General features: G+C 30.9%; 1 long non-coding RNA gene across 1 annotated transcript; it reads right to left on the bottom strand.

The window, feature by feature from the left end:
• Positions 1-11,278: 11,278 nt before the first annotated feature.
• Positions 11,279-13,083, bottom strand: LOC107918494 (uncharacterized). Its single transcript, XR_001690123.2, has 2 exons — positions 12,927-13,083; positions 11,279-11,383 (listed from the first exon to the last, which is right to left on the bottom strand). It is a non-coding gene; the product is annotated as an uncharacterized lncRNA (long non-coding RNA).
• Positions 13,084-27,801: the final 14,718 nt, after the last annotated feature.

Genomic DNA, 27,801 nt, shown 5'->3' with positions numbered 1-27,801 from the left:
GGTATCGATACCCTTACTTGGTCTTGATATCAATTTGAACTTCAGTGTTTATGAAAATAAAATTAAAACCAAATGTACCAATACTAGTTATAAAGTATCGATATTTTATTTAAGGTATCGATACCCTACCCCTTATATCGATACCATTTTAAGGTTGGTTCGATGTTTAATAAATTTAAGAAAAATTGCTAAAGTATCGATAGGTATTGATACCTTAGAGCAAAAGTTTCAAAATCTACATTTTGGTACCTATTTCATGCCAACAAAAACAATTGCACTTTTGGTGCACTTTTACCAAACTTTTTGTAACACCCTATACCCGGTTCAGTCGCCTAACCCTAGCTATAACGCATTACAACAATAATTCACGAACATTTTATCATAAGTTTCAATCACAACCAAATAAATCATATTCAATCATTTCCATGCTTTTCAATCAATTTTGGACCTAATTTGCGCTTACAAAACATTTGAAACACATTGAGATCAATTCTAGATTGAATTGAAACTTCTACAAATTTTGAGTAAAATGTACGAACAGGGGTCACACGGCTGTGTGAAAGAGCTCAGGCCATGTGGCTCAGGGACATGGCTGTGTGATCAAACCGTATACAGTTCCAAAATAAGGTCACACGGTCATGTCACCAGGTTGTGTACCCGACCGTGTACAATTAGAAATAAGGTCACACGATCGTGACCCGTGTGTGACTTGAAATAGTGTCACGCAGTCGTGTCGCAAGCCGTGTGTGATTCGAAATAGGTTCACATGGTCGTGTCTCCAAGTCATGTAACAACCTGAGACCATTTGGTACACACCTATACCAAAATTGAATAGGCCACATGGCTATGTGGAGTGACCGTGTGTGGCACACGGTTGTGTGACAACCCATGTCCCAAGCCGTGTGCACCTAAAATAACTTCAAAAATAAGCCAAAACATTACCCAATTCTTAGGTGCCAAGCCAAACCAATATCAACCATTTTTATACCATCAAAATACATTCAAACAAGCTCAAAACATACCAAAATCATTCAACCTATGTGCCTAATCAATATACCCTCATTGGCACCAAAAATCAAATATCAAACTAAGTTCATATTCAACAATCACAAGTTAACTACTTGATAATCTTATCAAACATACTATTCCATCCATCAAGCTAATAACCTATCATAGCAATTTCAACCACTTTATTCTATGAACAAGTCTATACAACCTTGATATCTCAAACATTTATATTCAACAATCACAAGTTCAACTACTTGATAATCTCATCAAACATACTATTTCATCCATCAAGCTAATAACCTATCATAGCAATTTGAACCACTTTATTTTATGAACAAGTCTATACAACCTTGATATCTCAAACATTCATATTCAATAATCACAAGTTCAACTACTTGATAATTTCATCAAACATACTATTCCATCCATTAAGCTAATAACCTATCATAGCAATTTCAACCACTTCATTCTATGAACAAGTCTATACAACCTTGATATCTCAAACACCTTTATAGACATATAACTCCTACTACATGACAAGTTCCATACCACAATTGGATTTTCATACCAAACCATGAAAAAACATATTATCAACTAAAATCATACATTCATTACACAAGTATAGAACATGCCATTTTGTATTAAGTACTTAAAACATATACAAGATTCTATTATTACATGCCACATATCCCAAAATAAACATATTCAAAATCTACCGAAAAATAGTTGGATACTGTGATCTTCAAGTTGATCCGGTCTCTTGATTCCACAAAACACTATCTATAAGGAAATAATAAAACGACACAAGTAAGCTTTAATAGAGCTTAGTAAGTTCACAGGTCGAAACGATAAAACTTACCGTATAAACATAACATAACATTTAACAACATTGTTAATAAACGTTAAACCTGTCAACTACAACCATTCAACAGGTGAGCTTTATATACACAAGTTGCATAAACTATTCAACTATACAAAGTCATTCAATTAACAAGTCATGATCTAATGTTAGAAATCATGTAAACATTCATATAATTCATTAACAAGATATTTAACCATTTAAAATTTTCCCGATGAACGATATAAACATATACGGATACGCGGTTATCCACCCAAGACAATCCAGAATGCTCAACCGAGCCAATCCAACCAAGAACACACCTGGGCACCAAGTGTCTAGCTCGTAAGTTAACATCCCCCTAAAAACACGCCAGAATCACTATAGATATAACTCGGTAATCCGCAACAAATGTTGGACTTCGGTATACCCAGTGTAATAACAACAATTGAAGAACCATCATCACATCACAAGTTAATCTTGTGTAGCACGCAAAGTAACTTATTGGCATGTCAATTGTATTCTATCATATGTTTATCCGGGCTTGATATACAAAATCATGTAATACTTTACAATTCAGTTATATTTCTTACCTTGAATTCATTTGAGACAATTTAATTATATATAAATACACATATTCAACAAATCATAACTCATAAATCAAAATAGTATTATAAATTATACTAAATTAAACCTTTAGAACTTATCAGAGCCTAATTACAGAAATAGAAAAACTCGAGAACTAGTTAGTAGTTTTCTCTTTTCCACGATTTTCTATTGGTTCTGGATCTATACGATAATTTATTTCAATTATCAGCCCCAAATTCTTTAAAACAATTCAATTTAATACATATGACTTCTTAATTGACATTTTAAACAATTCCCCTGCACTTTTACTTTTACTTCAATTTAGTTCCTAATATCAAAACGAGTTTATTTTCGCAATTAATCCCTATACCCATCAAGCCGAATTCATTTACATTCCAAATCAGCCCTCACATGCTAAAATTTCTCAAGAAAAATATGTTATATTTATTTTATTTTCAATTAAATCCCTAAACTTAGAAATTATACAAAATCACTTTACGAAATAGTTCAAAATCACCATCAAGCTTCCAACCAAAACAACAAATAAAGAGCTTCAAAAACATCAATGGTAAGTTTTCTAAAATTTGACAATTTCATAAAATAGTCCCTAAATAGCTAAATTTCATTACAACGATATCAAAAATGTAAAATTCATGAAAAACAGATGAAAATTTACTTACATGCATCCACGAACACAAAACCAAAGCTCCCAAGCACTAAAATTAGTGGTTCAGCCAAAACATCAAATTTTAATTAAATCCTTCCATTAACCATCCACCTTCAATTACAAGGTTTTATTTTCCTGTTAAAACCTTAAATCGTTACTAATTAGACATTTTGGCTTGCAAAATTCGATAGTCTTAAGGTTTTATAGGTGTTATGATTTAGTCCTTTTTCTTTAATTAACTAAGCAAACAATAAAATTATTGGACCAAAATTTTAATATGACAATAATGACCTCGTAAATGTTAAATAATTAATATTTACGAACTCACACATCATAATTGTGGTCTCAAAACCACTGTTTCTGACACCACTGGAAAACAGCCTATTACAACTCTCCCCCTTAGGAAATTTCGTCCTCGAAATTTTTACCTGAGAATAGGTTTTAGTATTGCAATTTCATCGATTCGTTGGTTTCTTAAGTAGCTTCCTCAATACCTTTCGATGCCACAAAACTTTTACTAACGGTACTCGTTTATTCCAAAATTCTTTTACCTTGAAAGCTAAAATCTTTATCAGCTCTTCAAAATACGACAGATCAGGCTATAATTCAATCTCACTAGAAGAAATCACATGTGAAGGATCTGATCTATACCATCACAACATCAAAACATGGAAAACATTGTGAATCTTTTCGAGTTCAGGAAGTAGAGATAATCTATAAGCTACATGACCAATTCTTTCAATAATTTCATACGCCCCTATAAACCTCGGACTCAGTTTTCCTTTTCTGCCGAACCGTAGCACCTTTTTCACGGTGAAACTTTTACAAATGCTCGACCGCCAATGGCAAATTCTATATCTTTTCTTTTCAAGTCAATGTACGATTTTTGACTATCTGATGTGGCTTTCAGGCAATCACGAATAATACAGACTTCGTCTTCAGTTTCACGAATCAAGTCTGTTCCAACTAACTTGGATTCACTCAACTCCGACCAGTATAGTGGTGTTTTACAATTTTTTTTCATACAAAACTTCAAACGGTGTCATTTTAATACTAGACTGATATTTGTTATTATAAGTAAATTTGAATAACGATAAATATTTTTCTCAGCTGTCTTCGAACTCGAGAATACAACATCGTAACATGTCTTCTAGAATTTGTATTACCCGTTCTGACTGTTTGTCTGTCTATGGATGAAATGTTGTACTGAAGTTGAATTTAGTTCCCATAGCCTCATGAAGTTTACTCCAAAATCTAAAGGTAAATCTCGGGTCTCGATCAGAGATAATAGATATCGACACTCCATGCAATCTAATGATCTTGAACACATACAACTCAGCTAACTTTTTGAGCGAATAATTTGTTCTGACCGGAATAAAATGAGTCAATTTCATCAATATGTCAACAATAACCCAAATCGAGTATTTCTTTCTCGGTGCCACAGGCAACTAAGATACTAAATCCATTGTAACTCACTCCTATTTCCATTCAGTAACCATAATAGACTGTAATAACCTAGACAAAACCTGATGGTCGGTGTTCACTTGTTGGCAAACCAAACATTTAGCCATGAATTTTGAAATTTTACGTTACATACCCAGCCACCAGTACATCTGTTTCAACTCACAAAACATTTTAGGACTACCTGGATGAATAGAGTATGTACTACTGTGAGCCTCAGACAAAATGTCTCATTTTAACTCTAGATTATTCGGAACACATAATCTATTACAAAAATACAACATACCATCAGAATTAACTCTGAATTTCGTAGATTGATCTCTCTGAATTTGTTCTCATTTAGCTAACAATTTCGGGTCATTATTTTGCAACTCTCGTATTCTCTGAAGAAACAGCAGTCTCAAGGCAACTGAGCATTTAACGCTCTCAAGGCAAATAGTGATTCCTGACTTAACGCATCAACAACTGCATTAGCTTTTCTGGATGATAATTTATTACCAGATCATAAATTTTCAATAACTCGAGCCACCGTCATTGTTTTAAATTCAATTATTTTTGAGTCATTAAATATTTTAGGCTTTTATGATTGGTATATACGTGACATTTCTCACTATAGAAGTAATGTTGCCAAATCTTCAAGGCGAAAACAATCGCAGCCAGTTCTAGATTGTGAGTCAGGTAATTTCTCTTATATGATCATTACAATCATTTAAACATTTCCTAAACAATTAGCTCAACATGCCTCAATTTGGCATAATTTCATACCATTTAAACATACCCAACCTTTAACATTCATTATCCAATATCATATCAACCTATGTCACCTATTCAAATGCCATCACATTCCATACAAGCCATTTGCTTTATCAATTCAACTTTACTCATTTTCAACTACCAATTCAATATGGAAAATGCCATATCAAATCTCACATATATGTTTCAAACATATATATATCAGCTATACCATTTCAACTTGTCAAAGTATACACCATTCACTCAAACATGCTAATATTAAATCACATTTCAACCATTATCAAAACATGTCAATTCATAAAACTACTATCATTACTCAAAATCATAAACAAAATATGTCTTAAGTCGTGCAACATTCCAAGTTGACACAATCCACCACACCTATATACATGCCATAAAATCGGACTATGAAACGGTTGAAAGTCTATCGAAATAATAACAAGATATGGAACTTCTGAGCAATCTGCTTGACATGTTTCGTAAGTGACACTACAAGGAAAGAAAAAAATAATATAAGCATAAGAAATGCTTAGTAAGCTTATATGAAAAATACATAACTTACCTTAATATTTCAACAATTTAAGCAATTGAAATATATAGACAAAAACATGGCATCTTTTGATATTCTTCACTTTCATACACGATTCAAAGAATAGGTTAGATCATTTATATATCATAAGCCAATAATACAATCATACACATATTCAACAATACATTCAATATCATAAACTCAACAAATTATAATCAATTTACTAGTATATGTAATTTCATTCTTAATCAATCATTTCGACCATCGCATTTTCATTTTAATTACAATTTTTGCCTGGATAACTGTAGTAAATTAAATTTAAATACCAGATTTTTGTGCTCATAAGAGCTGACATATTTGAGTTGTTCACATAATCATTAGATCAGGTTTGATGATTGTTCACACAGTTCACATGTTGGATCTTAAATCATCATATAAACTACTGATCAAACAATTGTTTTCCATATTCATTTGAACCATTTCCTATTTCATTGGGATCGTAATGGCATGCCATTTGTATCTTAATCATTTACTAAGCTCACATTGGCACTGTTACCAAATCAGTATCATTTTACACCTTGTAGCCATATACACATTTATAAATTCCACATACATTTTGGTATTCATCTCAATACCTTGAAACAATCTATAATAATCATAATATACATGCTTTACAATCTAGTCCATTTGATGCCAAATTCATTCAAATCATAGCAATTTAATTCAAAAACAAAATAAATACAATTGTTATACCTAGCTTTATTTGATAATATGTTTTGATATAACAAATTAAAATATTTTTGAATAAAAGTTAGAGTTGAACAAAACTAGAAAAATGATAAAATCAAGTTAAAATGGTTTTAATTGAGTTAAAAATTATCAATCATGTTAAAAGAGTTTTAAAACAAGTTAGTATTGCTCCAGGCCAAAAAATATCGATACCCATTCTAAAATCGATACCAAATTGACATTTTATTTTCAATCAATTACAAAAAGTATCAATACATTTTACCATGTATCGATAAATTTTCCTTGTTATCGTTGTAAACTAACTTTAACGGTCACTGAATCAGGCATTAAATGCTAATAGTATCAATACTCGTAGAAAAAGTATCAGTACCTTTTGTTGTAGGTTAATTTAATAATCTAGTATTTTCATACCCAATGGCTCTATTCATGTTTCCAACAACCACAACGGTTAAAAATGAATTAGAGGGTATAATTACCATCTTTCAAAGGTCCTACAACAATAAGCGAGATCGTCAAGCCAAAAGATTAATCAATACAATGTTAGTGCTTAATTCTTTCATACTTTTCTTGTACACACTTGTGAGCCTAGCTCAAGTGTATTCTTATTTATTTGTGCTTAATTGGAAAACATTCTGATCTTATAATGATTAATTCTTAGTTTGCTATTTGTATTTACTCTTTGAGTGGGTTGAGTCTTAAGGTTTGGGTAGAAACCTTAAGGGACTTACAATCTTATGATTTTAGGTAGAAATCTTAAGGGAGATTGTAAGGTTAAACCTTGTCCTCAAAGGTTATCAACTTATTGAATTTGGGAAAATCTTTAGTAGTGGAAAGTTAAGGTAGTAAGATAGGCAATGGGGCCGAACCATTATAAATTGTTGTGTTCTTTGTTGCTCATTCATTTGTTGCTTCCATCATTTTCTTAAAGGCCAATTCACCCCCTCTTGGTGATTTCGAGTTGATCTATCGAGCTAATAATTGGTATCAAAGCTAGGCTCTAAAGATGATTTAACAACCAACAGAAGATCCTTAGAGAAGATCAAATTATCATCAACTCATCCTACAACAATTTCGTTTACTTTCGCGTCAGTTTTCTTTGGTGAGTCTCAGTCTATCTCCAAACCTCATTATTTCAATGGTGTGAACTATTCTTATTGGAAGACAATGATGATGTTGTTTGTCCAAGCAAATAATCTTATCATATAGGACATTATTATGGATGGTCCTTCAATTCCATCCAAACAGTAAGGAGAGCTTTTAGTTCCAAATAGCAAGAAGGAATGGATTGAGGAAGATAGAAGAAGCATTCAACTCAATGCAAGGCAATGCATATTCTATTTTGTGCACTTGGTCTAGATGAATATAGTAGATTTTTTCCTTGTTCAAATGCTAAGGAGATATGGGATAAGCTTGAAGTCACCCATGAAGGCACTAGCTAGGTGAAGAAGTCTAAATTTGGAATCCTTACACTCAACTACAAAACTTTCAAGATAAAGCTCGAAGAGGATATTAAGGAGATGTCCGATCGATTTACAATCATCATAAATGGATTGAAGTCTTATGGGAAGATTTATCCAAATGAAGAGGTGGTAAGGAAGATGCTTCGACGCTTACCTAAATCATGGGAAGCTAAGGTGACCGCGATTGAAGAAGCAAAGAATTTAGAAACTTTGACATTGGATGAGCTCATCGGTTCTTTTCTTACACATGAGATGAGACTTAATGAAAGGGATAAAGAAGAAAAAGTTATAAAGAATAAGGCTTGTATTGCTCTAAAATCCACCACAAATGAATATAGAATCAAGTGAAGAGGTGGATGAAGACAAAGAGATGCAGATGTTTTCTAGGAGATTCAAAAGGTTTATGAAGTCCAATAAAGGAAGAAGATTCCAAAAGACTAAGGAATTGAAGCTTGAATCTACCAAGGAGAAAGATCTTATTATTTGTTATGAGTGCAAGAAACAAGAAAACATCAAGTTTGATTGTCCTTAATGGAAGAAGGAGTCTAGTAAACAAAAATACAAGGCCAATTTTGCTACTTTGAGTGATAAGGATTCATCCGATGATGAAGATCAAGAAGTAGCCAACCAATGCTTTATGGCCATCAATGATTCTAAGGTAACTTTTAACTCATCTATTTCAATTTTTATTCTTTTGATGAGTTGCAAGATGCCTATGATGAATTAGGCTTGGAGTTTGAATTAATGATTTCAAAATATAAGAAAACTATTTCAAAACTAAAAGAGGAAAATAATTTCCTCTTCAAAGTCAAGCATGAACTTGATAAATGATATGCAAGCTATTATAAATGATTTTGAGAAAAAGAATTGTGACTTGCATAATTTACTTTCTAAAGTTCATGATAATCATCAAAAGCAACTTGAGCTGCTTAAAAGTGAAAAAGCTCACTCTAACAAAGTTTTTGAAAAAATGGATGTAAAGAAGAGAAAATTCAAAACAAAACTTTGTTAAAAATAGCTTTAATTTCTATAAACATAGATGTTCTCCAAGTTTTTACAAAAGAAAAATTATTAAAAGTGCATAGGTCCCTAAAGTACTCATAACTACTAAAGATAATGATATTATTTCAAAATGGATACCTAAAAGGACTAGAATCTTGAACACTAACGCTTATGGACCCAAAAGAAATTGAGTACAAAAAAAACAAAATTTTAATTCTATGTTTGTAGGAAAAGGTGCATTGCTTCAAAGAGAACATCACTAATGCAAATTCTATGTAATTTCACCTTAATGTTTACTTGGTCTATTAGTTCACTTGTTCCTTATTTTTAATATCTATCTTTGGACTAACCATTTTCTTTTCCTCTTCAACTTTATTTGATTATTTTTTATAAAACAAAAAGGGGGAAAAGAGAAAGGTAAATTTAATGGTTGATTGAGTATGATAAATTTATTTTATTCCAAATTTAGTGACCATGTTTTTAAAGTAACATAAATGTCAAATTTTATCTTATGTTAATTTTTTTAAACCTTAAATTGAAAATGAATTTTATTAAGGGGGAGCAATTTATTTAAAAAAAATTTACCAAATGTTTCGTTATATCAAAAAGGGGGAGATTATTATACCTAGCTTTATTTGATACTATGTTTTGATATAACAAATTAAAATGTTTTTTGAATAAAAGTTAAAGTTGAACAAAATTAGCAAAATGATAAAATCAAGTTAAAATTATTTCAATTGAATTAAAAATTTTCAATCATGTTAAAAGAGTTTTACAACAAGTTGGTACTACTCCAAGCCAAAAAGCATCAAATTGACATTCTAAAATTGATACCAAATTGACATTCTATTTTCAATTGTATCATTGTAAACTAACTCTAACAATCACTAAACCAGGCATTAAATACTAACAGCACGTTTGGTTCGCTGTATTGGAATAGAGGCGTAATGGAATAGAAGCATAATAGCAAATCAATTGTTTTGTTGAATGTAATGGAATAGAGGCGTAATAGTATTCTTGTGTTTGGTTGAATGGAATAGAGGTGTAATAGCATAATGGAAAAACTAAAATTACTAGAATACCCTTAGCATAAATTTGTTTGGGTAAATGATTATTGTTATTGTTATTTAAATTTTAATAAGATTATTAATATCAATAATAAATAATTTAATCATATTTAAACATAATTATTATTAAATATATTATAATTAAAATATATAATTTAATAAAATTCTTAATAATCAATATTCTTATATGAATTTACTCAAATCATAATATATGATATTATAAAAGATAATTTATAATGGTTCAAAAGTCGATATATATGTAATATTATTAAAATAATATTTTTAATTTTAATTATTTAAAGATATTTTTAATTAATGCATTGTATATGAATATACACATTTAATTAGTTTTATTTTTAATAAAATGTTTCTAATTTATTCCTTCAATTTTAATCACCTTAAAATTTATTCATTGTATTATATCTAACACCCCATCTAAGTAATCACTGGTGCAAGAAATCCTATAATTTCGTATGAATGTCAAGTTTACAATCTTATCTTCTTTAGTGATACATTGTGCTTTTGATTTTACAATATGTGACCCATATAAGCTTGTTGTTTTAGGAGGCTCTCATCTAGTTAAATGGATGATTTTCAAGCTCTTTTATCAATAGACTTGATGAATGTTCACATCTCAATCTTCCAATAGGCATAGTTTATTCTGTCCAAAAGAAGTAGTTTTGAAGTTGAGCTACCTTCCTTCATAAAATTCATTTTAATTCACCAAATAGAAAACCACACCAAAAGCTTTTGTTATTAGGCTTTAATACCAATTAAAAATGTGTTTGGAAGGACTTGTTAAATAGACTTCTTGTATATACTTGTTGGCATAAATTGTGAGACAAAAATATTTGTTTAAACAAATCCCAGAACAATAACAGCAATTGCTTATGCAATTCAATATCAGATCTTTCTAGAATTAACAATAATAGCAATTGTTTTAACACTTACCCAAATTATAATGATTCAAGTAGCTAAAATTTAAAAAATACTTGTAAGCACAAATTCTTATTTACTTTACCAAATAGAAAATAAATAGCTAAAAGACAGAAAAAATAAAATAATTTCCAAAAAAATTAAAACTCCATGCAAAAAATCAACATGTATGCTAACAGTGTTACTGTGTTTCTCTGTATTTGATTTTGAAGTCTTACAAGTTTAGAAGATTGGATAAGTTACCAAACCTCTTGAATTGCAACTAGAGCTTCAGCTTGCCAACGATTTATGTCTGGAGCAAATCGGTAGCTAACAGTCCAATACCTGCAAAATTTCACATAGAACATCAATATACTGGAACAACAGTGGTCAGATACACCAGGCGCAATAAAATTTCATTATGTATCATATGAAAAGTATTTCATTGATTTATACTGGACACCATCTTGTAAAGGTGACTGTAAGAACCAGCAAAGCTAAACTCCAGCTTCAACTTGTATCAAAGACAGTGATTCGAATCTGCTTACATGCAGAAAAAACAAAAGACACTAACAAAGCAGCCAATGAAACTCATTACACTATTGCACTTCAAACCAATGAGACTTAAATTAACAGCAAGTCAAGCAAAATGTTGAGCTTAAGCTTCATCAATGGAAGAAAGGAATACAGCTACAAAAACATGGCTGCTTCCATTGACAAATTCCAACTACAAGAAGTTTCAGACCAAAATAATGAACTGAAACAAGACAACGGGACATGAACGTGCAAAAAGTAATTCCTTTGGTCTTCAAGGGCAACATGGCACATCCTACAAAGTACTAATACTGCAGCCTATGCTAACTCACTTCTAATTAATTCCCATTCCTTTGACTTCCTCCACAATCTACTTAAGCTGAACCGGATTATACAAAAATATTCGAGGATGACGGTTAAGCAGCATAAGGATATTCGATTCAGGGACTCCAATTCCTCTCAAAACATATATTCGGTGAAATAAAAACAAATGCAAAAACAACAGGAACCATAACCATAGACATGAAAAAGGAACCAAACAAAATATAACCAGCAGTGGAAATTGCTGCCCTGCTATTAAATCAAACTCTAAAAGAGAAGTAACCGGGACTCACTGAAAGAAGCATGAACAATTCTATTAAGCAACTTAGGTAGAAGATGAGTTATACTAATAAAAGGATAAAGATCTAGGCAACCAAAATGGTGACAAAATTTTTGCAGGGAAGTTATAATCAGCTAGGTGTAGAGATGCATGTAGAAAGAAATCAGCACATCAAAATCTCATAAATATGCATGCACAAAAGGTTCAGTCATGATAACTACCTCAACCTGTTCTTTTTTTTTTTAAACATGTTAAATCCAGTGACTCACTTTCACAATGACTGATCATTAAACTAATAAATAGACATAGCACAGCCAGAAAAGAACCTTTTTATTCAATATATGCCAGCTCAAAAAGCTATGAAAATTCCATCCAGAAAAAAACCATGAATATTACGGTTTCATGTATTCTTTCACTATCCAAATAATTGGGCTTTTTATTATCTTATAGAACCTCAAACTGAAGTTGTTCTCACTGTAATTATGTTTAAACCAGTAGAAAATACCAATACCCCGACCGAAAATTCTCACTGAAATAAAAAAATTAGGCAGTATTGAAAACTCAAAGGTTCAAACTCAAAATAAAAAATTAGGCACAAATCATGAAGTGAACTTTACTAAATGACAACCTAATCTACATATCGAATATTGAAAAGAGAAATTATATGTCAGATATAAAACGATTGCTAAACCAAGAAAGAAGTTTGAGAGCAAACAGTTTGAGAGCAAAAGAGAATTAGAAACCTTGGTTTACCTTTCAGTTGCAGTAAACTTGGAAACCCACCAAATGAGAGCAAGCGAAAGAGTGACAGAGAGAAAAAGAAAAGAAAAGGTTGAGAAGGCCAAGCGTAAATTGTGTTGTAAAAAACAGAAGAAGGAAAGGGGAAGCGTCGATCGAGAGGGAGCAAATCTGCAGAAACCCCAAGCTAGAAGGAAGAAACAGAAGAATGAAAGGGGAAGCGTCGATCGATTGAGAGGGAGGGTAAAATAGGGTATAAAACTAAAGCAGAACCTAAACTGAGCAAAACGGAGGGATTAAAAATCGGTGGATTTTGGGGATTAGGTCTGTAATGTATTAGACCCATATTAGCCAATACACTGAACCAAACAAAGGATTAAAGTGAGATTAAATGGGGCCCATGGAATAGGGGTGTAATGGCTATGCCAATACACCCAACCAAACATGCTGTAGTAGTATCGATACTTCTAGAAAAAATATCTATACCTTTTGTTGCAGGTGAATTTAATGATATGGTATTTTCATCCCCAATGGCTTTATTCATGTTTCCAACAACCACAACGGTTAAAAATGAATTAGAGGGTATAAATACCATCTTCCAAAGGTCCTATAACAACAAGAGAGATCATCAAGCCAAAAGATCAATCAATACTACTTTAATGCTTAATTCTTTCATACTTTTCTTATACACACTTGTGAGCCTTCGTTATTATTCTTTAGCTCAAGTGTATTCTTGTTTATTTGTGCTTAATTGGCAAGCATTTTGATCTTGTAAGGATTAATTCTTAGATTTCTATTTATATTTACTCTTTGAAAGGATTGAGTCTTAAGGTTTGGGTAGAAACCTTAAGGGAGTTGTAATCTTATGATTTTGGGTAGAAATCTTAAGGGATATTATAAGGTTAAAGCTTCTCCTCAAAGGTTATCAACTTAGTGAATTTGGGAAAATTCATAGTTGTGGAAAGCTAAGTTAGTGGAATGGGCAATTGGGGTCGAACCACTATAAATCGTTGTGTTATTTGCTACTCATTCATTTGTTACTTCCACCATTTTCTTAAAGGCCAATTCACCCCCTCTTGGAGATTTCTAGTTGATTTATCGAGCTAACAACAATTCAATATATCAATTAATTAAAATAGTATACTTCATATGAACTTAATTGGAAGACAGCAAATAAATAAGATGTCGAGGACTAATCCGTAATTTTGCCTTTTCCTCAATTATCCTTCGAGTGATTCAAATATTGATCTATATGATAATTCATTTCAATTTATCAATTCTAAATATCTTATAACATCCTATTATATGCATATGTTAGTTCAATTTTATTTTTCAAAGTTTTCCTAAATGTTTTTATTTTATTCAATTTAGTGCTTAAAATCAAAATTACCATAACTTTTAACTTTGAGCTTCGATTTTGAAGCTGATCTTAATTACATCCTTCGATAGCTCTCTATTATCTATAATTACAAAATTTTAATATCAAATTCAAAATTTATTCACTTTAGTCCCTATGTTCAAAAACTAGAAATTAAACTTTACAAACTAGTCATTTTTCACTTCTAAGCTTAAAATCTAACAACTTAACACCAAGAACTTCAAGAAATCAATAATGAAAACTTTTGAAAACTTTAATAGTTTTACAAATTGGTACACTGGCTAGTTAAATCAAGCTCGCGAGACCTCAAAAGCATAAAAATTACAAGAAACGAACTTAAAATCACTTACCAATCTTTAAGTGAAAGTTTTTCAGGTTTGAAACCCTTCCTTTATTTTTGGTTTTGGTTGGAGAAGAATATGATATGAAAATATTTTATTTTTACTTAATTTTAACATATATTATTTAGTTTAATATTTAATTAATTAAACTTAACTTAATTAACCTTAATTAGTTAATCTTAAACCTAATTAACACATTTAGTGGATTACACCAAACATCCACAATCGTTTGATCATAACATAATGGTCCAACTGCTTAATTGGTCCTCCAATTAATTAAAAATAAAAAATGATCAACTTTTACCACTTTTACAATTTAGTCATTATATTAATTAACTATTCGATTGAAAAAATTGAAGGACAAAATTTTAATTAAAATTTTTACTAACCTCATAAATATTAGATAATAATATTTACGAACTCTAATATCAAAAATGGGGTTTTGAAACCATTGTTTCTGACACTATTAAAAAATAGGTTGTTACAAACACTTATGTGTTTTCTAGTGTATTTTGGAGGGATTTGATATGAAGCCTTAAGGATAAGCACTTATGTGCTCTCTAGTGTGTTCTAGATAGTTCTCATATATTTGAGTCAGTCTACTAATTTTTCCTATGGGTGAAATGAATTAAAAATCTTGATAATGAGATTTTCCTGAAAATATAACTTGTTATATGTGAACTAAAGTGGTATGTACTAAATGATACTAAAAAATTTGAATAAACGAATAAGCTAATAATGGATGTCAAGATACTAAATTTTAAACATTTGTGGCCTAAATTAAGTTGTTATGAGTTAATTAAGCTAAATAAATAAATGTTCAACAATAAATAGTAAAATTATGAACTAAGCTTTTTATAAGGGCCTTAAAATAATGTTAAGATATTGAAATATCAGATTTAGTATATAAATGAATTGAAATTTGGTTAGTTAATTTGTAACAACCTATTTTTTAATGGTGTCAAAAATAGTGATTTTGAGACCTCAATTCCGATGTGTGAGTCCATAAATTGTAATTTTTTTAATATTTACAAGGTAATTAGTGTCATATTAAAATTTGGTCCAGAAATTTTGACATTTGGCTAGTTAATTAAAGAAAAAGGGCTAAATTATAGAAATTACAAAAGTCAATCACTATGAGTTTAAAATTTAAAATCGAATATAAAAGCATATTTAAATGGTCTAATATGGAAATTTAGCCATTCTTGATGTTAGTGGCTAGTTTTAGGCTTGATTTATTAAGTTTTATTATTAAAATTTTTATATTAAAATAAGGTTAAATTACTACAATACAGGAAAACAAATGTCACTTTCATCATCGTTGTTCTTTCAACCAAAACTCCACGGTTGAAACCTTGGAATAATGGGCCAAGCTTCATTTCTTATGTATGGTATTTTTTCAGCCCGTTTTTCATAAATGTTATGTTTTTGAAATCGTTGCAGTTTAATCTATCTAGCCAAGGGACTATTTTGAGATATTGTCAAAGATTTAAAAACTTGTCATTGTATTCTTGAATATTTTAGTTATTAATGGTTTAGTTTGAAGTTTGATGATAAATTTGAATTATTTTGTAAAGTGATTTTGAATAGTTTTGAATTTAAAGACTAAAATGATTAAATATTGAAATTTGCTTGGTTTTCTTGTAAGATTTCAAAATTAGATGGCTGTTTAGTAGACCTATTCATGGGTCAGGCCACCGATCCAGCCTAAAGGCCTGCCCAAAATATGAGAAGGTTTAGAAAAAATATAACCCCAAAAAATGGGCTTGGGTTTAGGAATGAGACCCGTTTTAAAAATGGGACGAGCTTCGGGCAAGGATTTTTCATCCCGAGACTGGCCTGATTTTATTAACCCCTAATAATTTACTCTTGTTCCTTAGTCCTCACTTTCCTTTCCAATCTTGATATTCCCCTTCTCATTTCCATTTTCCTTTCTAATATCTATTTTCCTAATCCTTGATATTTTTTCCTTACTTCTTGCTTCTTTGTTGCTACCACCATTGCTGCTTCTCTTCATTTTGTTGCTTTTCACTTGTTTCCTCGCCATTGTCATCATTGCTGCTTCTCTACCTTCTGTTGGTTTCAACTTCTTCACCAGTTGCTGATCACCGCTACTACTTTAAGCTTCTTTGCCTTCTATAAACTCAGCCCCCCACTCACCCATTCACAAAGACGACACCCATTCCAAATAGGTAATTTTCGCAAAAAAATATTCAAATTTGTTGAATATTTTTTATGTGAGTTGTTGTGAAGTTTACAGTAACTATGGGTGAAGATCTGAAATTCTTTATTTCATTCTGGTTTGACCCATATAAATACCTACCCTTACAGTATATCCTTTTTCGATTTTGATTTTTTATTATTTGTATCTTGAAAGCTGAAGTAAAAAAGTTATACAGTTGTATTATTTGGATAGTGTTGACAAAATTATTAAACAAATAGTAAATATAATGTGTAATAACAAATAGTAAAGATTATTGTATGACTCCTATTTCAATCAAATGATTCATTAGAAAATATGTTTAGTATGACTCCTTTTTCAATCAAATTTGATAAATAATCTTCCAGTTGAACTCTATTTATTTGTTTCAATCAAACTCTGGTTAGTATAGATTATTTTATTCTTTTACCTATGAATTTAGCCTATAAATAGGTTCTTTTACAACATTAGAAAATACACCCATTAGAGATTAACTCATAACAGTTTTAGAGAACTTTGTCTTTACGTTTTGAGGGTTCTTTGTTTTCGAGTTTTCAGAGTTTAGTTTTTATCTTTATTTTTTGTACTATTCGTTCTTTTGCCATTATAGTATAATTATCTTTTCTCGTGGTTTTTTATTCTTTTTTGGATGGATTTTTCCAAGTTTAATTTTTTTGTTCAATTTTTCAATTTTTTCAGCTATTTTTTTACTTGTTCGTTGTTTAATCGAGTCGATCCCCAACAAGTGGTATCAGAGCTAGTTTAATTTTCGTAGATGAGCCCGTTCAGAGATGACAACAACAAGGTTTAAAATTGAGAAGTTCGATGGTGTCACAAATTTCAAACTGTGGCAAGTTTAGACGATGGTAATTCTAGTTCAAACTAGCCTGAAAAAGGTTGTTATCGAGAAAAAGCCTGAGAATCTAAATCAAACAGAATGAGAAGAGTTTGATAAAAAGGCCTTGTCTGCAATCCAGTTGTGCCTCACAAATACGGTATTGCAGGAGGTATTGATGGAGAATGCGTCATTTGCCTTGTGGAAAAGGTTAGAAACTCTTTATGCAACTGAGTCCCTGGCTAACCGTTTAATGCTGAAACAACGTCTATTTACACATGAATGAAGGTGAGCTTTTTAGAGATCACATTAGTCAATTCATTACTCTTTTAAATGGTCTAAAGAATATTAAGGTTCAAATTGACGATGAAGATCAGGCTATGCTATTATTGTGCTCTTTACCATTTCATACAAGTCTTTCAGAGAGACCCTGATTTATGGTAGAGACAAACTCTCGTTCGAAGATGTGAAGGGTCATTTATTGAGTAAAGAAAAACTAAACAATGGCTTTGGTTCGGATAGCAAGGTAGATAGGCAAGATTCTATTTTGGTAGCATCAAAGAAGTGAGACACAATGTGTCACTATTGTAAAAAGTTAGGTCACGTCAAAGCAAATTGTTATAAACTACGAAATAAAAGAGTTGCTAAGAGCAACGAGGAAGATGTAGCTGGTGCTAATTTGGCCAATGAAAGCGGTAATGATTTCTTGTTATCGCTACGTCCGAGTGGATCCTAGATTTGAGATGTTATTTCTACATGTGTCCCAATAGAAAATGACTCTCCACATATAGTTCGATTGAAGCTGGAGTTGTATGCATGGGAAACAATTCATCTAGTAAGGTAATTGGTATTAGTACTGTTAAAATTAGGATGCACGATGGGATGACTAGGATACTCTCAGATGTTAGGTATGTACCTGATTTACGAAAGAATCTCATCTCCTTGAGTATCTTAGACTCCAAAGGATACGGAATCAACACTGAGTCGAGTGACATTAAGGTATCTCGTGGAGCTCTCGTTTTGTTAAAAGGTAAAAAGACCGACAATCTTTATATTCTGAAAAGTTCTATAGTGACTGGTGAAATCGGATGTCCCTCATCCATTACGAAGTCGAGGTAAACTCATTTGGAGTGGAGGCAACTTGGTTATAAGAGGGAAAAAGGTATGGCCATTTCGTTTAAGAGAGGTTCTCTTTTGGATGCACGTTTTGAAAAGTTAGGGCACCGTGTTCGTGAAAATTAGATTCGGGTTAGTTTTGATTTGGTAGTGTACAAGTTGAAGGCTAGAAGTCTTTCAATTTTTAAGCACAAATTCGACTCATTTAATTCCCTACATAGTTCGAGATAGGCCTATGGTGGGCTTTGGCAAAGATGGTGTTCTGGAAATATGAGTCAGGGTAGAGATTTAGTGAGTATGACTCCTATTTCAGTCAAATTTGAGAAATAATAGTCCAGTTAAACTTTGTTTATTTGTTTCAATCAAACTCTAATTAGTCTAGATTATTTTATTATTTTATCTATGAATTTAGCCTATAAATAGGTTCTTTTACAACATTAGAAAATACACCCATTAGAGATTAGAACTCATAACACTTTTAGAGAATTTTGTGTTTACATTTTGAGGGTTCTTTGTTTTCAAGTTTTCGAGGTTTAGTTTTTATCTCTATTTTTTGTACTCTTTGTTCTTTTGCTATTATAGTATAAGTATCTTTTCCTGTGGTTTTTTATCCACTTTGGAGGGGTTTTTTCACGTTAAATTTGAGTGTTCAATTTCCCAATTTCTTCCGCTATTTTTTTACTTATTCGTTGTTTAATCGGGTCGATCCCCAGCAAAATTGTATTAGTACAATTAAAACAATAGATGTTTTGTATTAACTCATATTAATACAAGTTAACTTAATTTTCCCCATAAAAATATATGTTTTAATTTTAATTAATACCAAATCTTAATTTTCCTAAACAATACTAATTAATACCATTGAAACTGTAACCATATTTTCATGGTATTAGTTAACTATATATTTTAAAGAATTTAATATATTCATGGTATGGTATGTTAATTAAATGATTTAATTAATACAGTTAATTAACTGAGTTAAAATAATAGATGTTTTGTATTAATCCAGTTAATTAATTAAAATAATAGTATTTTCATATCTTAAAAACAATCAAAGCAGGGATATGGTATGTTAATTAATGCTGTAAAATGAAAATAACTGAATTAATTAATACATCGAATATTTAAGTTAATATTGATTAAATCCATTTGTGAAGAGTGTGGCGTTGTGGCTACATTTGGTGACACCACCATAGAATTAGAACAACTTTTTTTATATAGATTAACTAAGTTTTTACAATTTCAAGACTTCAGTTTTTATGAAAATGGCTAGTTCGAAGACTCCAATACATGTGGATGATGGATTTAATGAATATGAAAGTGTTTTCAAACGTCAAAAGTCTACTACTTCAAAGGTGTGAGATGAAATGACAAAGCTTGAATGTGAAAACAAAGACGAGTTAAAGGCACAATGTAATCACTGTAAGAGTATCTTTTCTGCTAAATCTTCTAGTGAAACCTCCTATTTAAGACATCATCTAAATAGTTGTTTGAAAAAAAATGTAAGGACATCACTCGATACACCATAGCCACTCAACCATCTTTAAGAAGTGATTTATCTATAAAATCTTACAAGTTTGATGCTGATGAGTGTCGTCGAGCTGTTTCTACTTTTCTTGGGTGTGGCAAGCATTCATTTAGGACAATTGAATAACCGGGATTTAGATACATGATGAGTGTTTTTAGTCCTAATTTTAAGAATATAAGTAGACAAACAGCTACTAGGGATGTCCTAATGTATTATGCAAAAGAGAGAGAGATCATGTTAAAAAAGAGTTGGCTAAAGCACTTGGTTTAATTTGCTTAACTTCTGATAATTGGAGCTCTAAGCATACGAATGATGAATGCATTTGCATTACTGCTCATTGGGTTGACAAAGATTGGAAGCTACAAAAGAGAATCATAAGGTTTAGAGCTTTATCTTCTCCGTATGATGGTTTGAACATAGCAAATGAACGTATTTTATGTTCATCTTAGTGAGGTGTAGACAAGAAAATTGTTAACATCACTCTGGATAATACTTCTTATAACGATATTATGGTTTCTTGTCTAAAAAATTGTTTTCATGCGAACTGAGCTCTTTTGCATGATGGTGCTTTTTTTTCAAGTTAGATGTTGTGCACATATATTGAATATTATAGTTAAAGCTAGTTTGGAACTTAATGATAATGTTATTGGTAAGATTCGAAATAGAATCAAGTACATAAAAAAGTCAGGAATTCGTAGGAAAAAATTTATGATGTGGCCGACAAAAGCTTTCATTTGAATGTGACCAAAAAGTTACGTCAAGATGTGTGTGAGAGATGGAATTCTACTTATTTGATGCTTGAATTTATTCTTTACTATAAAGATGTGTTAGATTATTAAGGCCAACAGGATAAAGATTATCTAATATTTTCACTTTCTGATGAAGAGTGGAGAAATGTTGCTATTCTTTGTAATTTTTTTAAAGTCTTTTATGATGTGACTTGTGTTTTTTCTGGTTCTAAGTATCCAATGGTTAATCTTTATTTTAGAGGGGTTTGGGAGTTTCACAATGTCTTAATTGATACAATTAAAGGTCCTCATTCATTTTTAACTCTAATGGTTATGCAAATGCAAGAGAAATTTAATAAATATTGAGTTGAGTATTCTTTGATATTGTCATGTGCTGCAATTTTATATCCTCGTTACAAGTTAAATTATTTGCAGTATTGTTGTACTACAATCTACGATGCTCATGCTTCAGACTTTGTGCAAACCATTCTTAACAATCTTAAACTCTTGTTTGATGAGTATGTTAAGAACTCTAAATCCACATATTCCTCTTTGATCGGGAGTTTTAATGTTTTGGATAATAATCTTATTGATTCTAGTTTGCATCAACTTAAGGTTAATAGGGTTGATTTGGGAGAAGATTATGATGAGAGTGATGATTATAAACAATACTTAAGTGAATCTAGTACTAAGAGTGAAAGGTCACAGTTGGACATTTGTTTGGAAGAACCTGAACTTGAGTTGAATAGCCAAATAGATGTATTGAATTATTGGAACAAAAGTTCAATTCGATATCGTGAGCTTCCATTTTTAGCTCGTGATCTTTTGGTAATTCCAATATCAACTGTAGCTTCCAAGTCAGCTTTTAGCATGGAAAAGAAAGTTATCACATCTTTGAGGAGTTCCCTTAAACCAAAAATGGTTCAAGCTATTGTTTGATTTAATGATTGGATGCGAGCTAAGGGATTTTCAACAGGTAATTATTATTCTTGTTTTATTGTTATAATTTTATAACATTTTATCAATTTGATTATCTAACTATTTATTCTTATTTTATATTAGAAATTGATTGCAACAATGATAAGAATAACGATGAGGATGATGAGGACGATAATTCTTCTATTCCTTTTTAGGTATATAATTTACCTTAGAATTTATAGCTTATTATAAAATCAAATATGTTGCTTGCTTGATATTTAGATATTTTGAATGGTTGATGACATTTTGTAGGTTGTTTTTATGCTATTTTGGGTGTTGTTTCACTATTGTTCTATTGCTGTTTTCAATGTTCTACTGCTGTCGTTGGGTGTTAATTTCTACTACTATTTTTGGTGTTATTTTGCTTGATATATAGATATTCTAGAACTTTTGTTTGGATATTGTAGAGCTTTTTAATTTTGTCAAGTTCCCAACATCAATTGTATGAGAATATAACCTTGTTGTGGTTGGTTTTAGTTACCAAGTTGTTTCACTAATTATCAAATTTCATGTATTGTCCTTTAGCTTTAATGTACTTCAATGAAACAACCTTGATGCCATCCTTTACTTTGTTGTTCTTCATTCTTTTCATTCTTGTACTTTGTCGTTTTTCATTTTGGGCAAAATTTATTATTCCCTTAAAAAGATCATCATTACATTAGCAATGATTAATTATTATTTTTAAATAGAAATGATTAATTATTATGAACGTTAATTAGGTGTACATCCAACAAATGGCAATAAGTTTTCATCAATTTTTTTTTAATTTTTTGTTAATGCAATCTGATAATTTTGGAGAATTATTTGTTTTAACTTTTTTAGTGCATTTGATATACTATATTTTTAAATTTTATTTTATGTAATAAAATATTTTCAAAAAATGGGTCAGGCCCAAGTTTAGCATATATAATATGGGTCGGGCTTGAACAAAAATATCAGCCCATTTTTCGAGCTGGGCTAGGCTTAGGCCTACCAACTAGGCCCAAAATTTTGATAGGGATGGTTAAGAATTTAGAAACATGGGTTAGGAATTAATTGTGAAAATAAACTTGTTTTGGTTTTAGGGACTAAATTGAATAAAATGTAAAAGTTTAGAAAAATTGTGAAAAATATCAATAAGAAGTCTTACGCATCAAATGAATTGTTATAAAGTATTTTGGACTGATAATTAAAATAAAAATTACTCTATAGATCAAGAACATGTAGATAATCGTTGAAAAGAGAAAATGGTTGATTAGTCCCTAATATTGCCATCTTTGTTGTTTAGCCCTAGTAAGTTCATACGGTATTATTTTGTGTATTTTTGTAAAATTAATATTAAAATTTTGTAATTTTATGACATTATTTATAAATTGAAATATTATGATTGAATTGGATAGAAAATGGATTGAAATGTAAACTATTATATAGTTACGTGTATCAAGCCCGGATTAACATAGGATAGGATACAATTGGCATGCCAATAGGTTATTTTGCGCATTGTACAGGATTGACTTGTGATGAGATGATGATTCAAGACTTGTTATTGTACATTGAATATACTAGAGTCCAACATTTGTTGCGGATTACCGAATTATATTTACAGCGATCTAAAGTGTTCCTAAGGGCAGATGTAAAGTCTACGGGCTTGGCACTTGGTGCCCAAGCATGTTTCTAAAGGGATGTTAGTCTACGGGCTAAACACTTGGTGCCCAAGCGTGTTATTGGTTGGATTGGCTTGGTTGAGTATTTTGACGTGTTTTGGATGGATAACCACGTATCTATATTTATTCATGTAGTTCATCGGGCTGAATTTCAATGGTTAAATGACATGATGTTGATATGTAATTGATATTTGGTTATAATGCATTGTTGATGACTTGTATATGTTTTCATGATTTCTAGTATTATAACGTGACTTGATCGTGAATGATATTGTACAAATGAGATGATTAAATGGCTCGTGTATATGGAAATCACCTACAACACGGTCATGCCACATGCTCATGTGAAGCACATGGTCGTGTGTCAAATCGTGTGGCAAACCATGTGAACCTAAATTTACCTTCAATTGCAAGTCTCACATATTCATGCTTACTTATGCCACAAGTATACCATTAACAAATCATCACACCAAAAACATATCAAATCATGTCATTTACCCAATTCTAACAAATATGGCATAAGGCACCATCACAAATAACATTCAAGTCTAACATTCAACTTCAATTTCTACCAAGTTCAAACTTAATTAAATAAGGCCATGTCTCATAGCACCACACGACATCCACCTATCACACGGTCGTGTGACCCCTATTTTCTGCTTTTACCTTACTTTTCTGTTTTGTTTCAAATTATTCTCTACTTGTTTCTAAACTAATTTTAAAGCTTTTTAGGTTCAATTTAAGCCCCGTTTTTGTATGAATGCTATGATCATTGAATAATTATCTATTATTGAACATTTTAAGTGAACATTGAATTGAAATTGCATATTCTTGACTTTTTAATTGCCGTAGCATCTCGTAACCCAAATTCGATGACGGAGATGGGCGAGGGATGTTACAAAATTTAGCCAAAATTATAGTTAATTAAGGCTCAATAACTTAATTGCAAAAGTTTAATTGCTATAGATTTTTAATTAGATTTAGGCTTGGGGACCTACATAATAATTATCCAAATGACCAAAAAATAAACCCAATTAGAATAGTGGAAAGTGGACGTTACTAATGATTCCACTAAACACTTAATTGTGATTAACTTAAGTTTAACAATAAAATAATTAACTAATTTAAGTAAGATTAATTAAATTAATCTAATGTTAATGCTTAGGTGAATGGAGAATTGTCATCTTCTCCAATCACCCATCGTTCACTATAACTAAAGAAAAGAAAGAAAGCTTCAAAATTCTTCTAAATTTTAGCTACTATTGCAAGTAAGTCCCTAAGTCATTTTCTTTTGATTTTTATAGATTTTTTTTATCATGGGAGCTTGATTTAGCTAGCCCAAGTGTCAATTATTTCAAATATTGAAATTTTGATAAGTTACATTGTTGAGAATTGGAAGAATTAGGTGTGAAATTGATAGAAATTAATCTTAGATTATGAAAAGGACTAAATTGTAAAGCTTAATTATTAGCTCCGTACATTAAGGACCAAATTGAATAAAATGTAAAACTATTATGAAATTTCAGTAAGAATAGAAAGTAGGATGTCCTTAATGAATATATGTGAAATCAGATTTTAATTCGAAGCTCTAGATTGAATAAAATGCTTGTCTCAGGTTTAAGGACTAAATTAAATAAATTGAAAAATAAGTATAAATTTGAAATTGAATGTGATATTATATAGAATTTGATATTGTATTATTATTGAATTATTATTTTTAGTTAAAGACAACTTAGAGGCGTCGAGAGGGAAATGAAAGGCGAGAACTAACGACGAGTGACACGAGCTTTCGATTTGTACTTTTATGATTCAAGATCAATTTACTTATTGCATATTTGTGATATTTTGCCTAATTTGGCATTTAGGTGAGTTGATAATGGTTATTTGAGTTGAGCTGTTATAATTGAGATTGAATATCGAGATAAAGGACTAAATTGAATAGAATTGAAAATAATGTGAAATCAATGATGCTAATATGTTAATATGGTTTAATCTTTAGATTTGGTAATTGAAACGTGTATAGATTGATTCATGTGATGGATTGGTAATTGTAGTTACATATGTATATTGATATATTGATTAAATATTAGTATGAATAGCATAGTAGATGAATGGAAATGGAATTTGGATTGAATATATGAAATTGATTTAACTTATGTTATATTCACTTTAATCATGGAAATATCATTGAGCATTATCGCTCAGCATATGGTTTGTTTCTCGTGCGCAGGTATAGATACATTTCAAGTTCTCGAGAGGTGATTTCAGCATCCAATCCGAGATCCTCGACTTATCAATGTTTGTAAAGTCTCCTTTGTTCATTATACGGCATGTACCTAACTCTAGTCGATTTTTTTCGTAATATGTGACTTGTTCTCAAATGGTGGGATTGTATGTTTAAGTTCATTATAATGTTAAGAACGGCTGATAGATTGCCTTACTTATAGCTTATATGAGTATATGTAATTGTCAAATGTTTAAGTACCTTTCACCATGAATCTAGCTTAAATGTTGAATGGAAGTGATGAAATAGTTAATTTTGCAAATGTAATTGTGTACGTATGGAAATAATGTTTAGAATTAAACTTGTTGGAGATGTGTATTTGGTTGAAGTGTGATATAGAAATATTGATTTGGCTATCTAGACAATTGCAATTTGGTTTCATTTTGGACCTTTTAGAAACAATGAGTCACGTTGCGACGTCGTCTCTTAACGTCGCGATAAGACCTAATCAATATGTTGTGTCGTGACGAGGAACCCCCGAAGTCGCAACGTCAATTCGGCATTTTGAAATTTTTATAATTTGGTCCTAATTCGATTTCGAGTTAGTAATAGAGCTTTAGTAAGCTTGTATAAGACCTGAAAACAAATGTATATCTTTTTGTATGCATGTATTGTTTGAAATTTAATCATTTAATGGTATAAATCGAATGTAGTTTGATTGTAATTGTTCAGGCAACAAATGTAACACATTGTAGCTCAAACCCGACGATTGGGTCGGGTATCAAGGTGTTACACAATTAATATGTAAGTTGAGCCCATAATTCGATAATCAAGTTTGAATTCGGTAAAAAAGCTAATTTGGGAGCATAAATGAAATATGGATAATTCTAAGAGGCTCAACACTAATAACGCGAGAAGAAAAATATGTTTATCCTTATGTTCTTGCTAAAACTCAACAAGCTCACGCATGCATTAGTAATTTAAACGCGTAAGTTGAATTTGTCGAGAAGATTGTGATTTCATCTTAAGAGCATCGCATCACCATTTGCAGTAATAAATAGAAATTGTATTTGTAAAGTTGGACTCTTTTGGTATTTTTAAACAAGATTTTGAATGGGACTATATTCACTTTTTTGCCTTCCTTTCTATTTTTTCTAGGCGAATTAACTTCAAATCCAATCACTTTCATTGGTTTCTTCAACCTCCTACTCCTCATAAGTATTTCCCCTATTTTTCATCTGTATGTTATGTTGACACAATTTTTTGGATAAAACGGGCCGACTTGGATTTTAAAACAAAAACGAAAAAAACGGGAGTCGCCACCAATCCTTTTTAATGAGGTGTGATTGGATCACCTCAAAAAGTGGTTGTTTTTAATAAACGATTTGATTTTATTAAAACAACGATTTTAGTCCACGAAATTCAGAAAAACAAGTTCGGGAGTCGGTTACGTACGAGGAAGGATTAGCACCCTCTTAACGCCCAAAAATTGGTACCTAGTTGATTAGTTAATGTCTTAATGTCGAAAAGTGAAAACTTTAAAGAGATTTAAAGTACGATCCTTAAAACTCGAATGACATGGATTAAAATTTAAGAGGATATTTGGCTATTTGGTCCAACGAGAAATCGAAACCCAACACATTAGGGTACATTTTCTCGAATTTCCAAACGCGAAATATTGCCTTATTTTGAAATTTTTTTTAAAAGGATATTTGTCTATTTGGTCGAACGAGAAAAAATTCGAAACCCAGCACATTAAGGAACGTTTTTTATTTTGAATTTTTTTAAAAGGATATTTGTCTATTTGGTCAAACGAGAAAAAAATCGAAACCCAGCACATTAAGGAACATTTTCTTGAATTTCCAAACGCAAAACATTGCCTTACTTTGAAAAAAAATTTAAAGGATATTTGGCTATTT

Source organism: Gossypium hirsutum, chromosome D08, assembly GCF_007990345.1.
Source record: "Gossypium hirsutum isolate 1008001.06 chromosome D08, Gossypium_hirsutum_v2.1, whole genome shotgun sequence".
NCBI lineage: Eukaryota > Viridiplantae > Streptophyta > Magnoliopsida > Malvales > Malvaceae > Gossypium > Gossypium hirsutum.
Note: the sequence above shows the minus strand (reverse complement) of the source record. Positions and strands in the feature narration are given on the sequence as shown.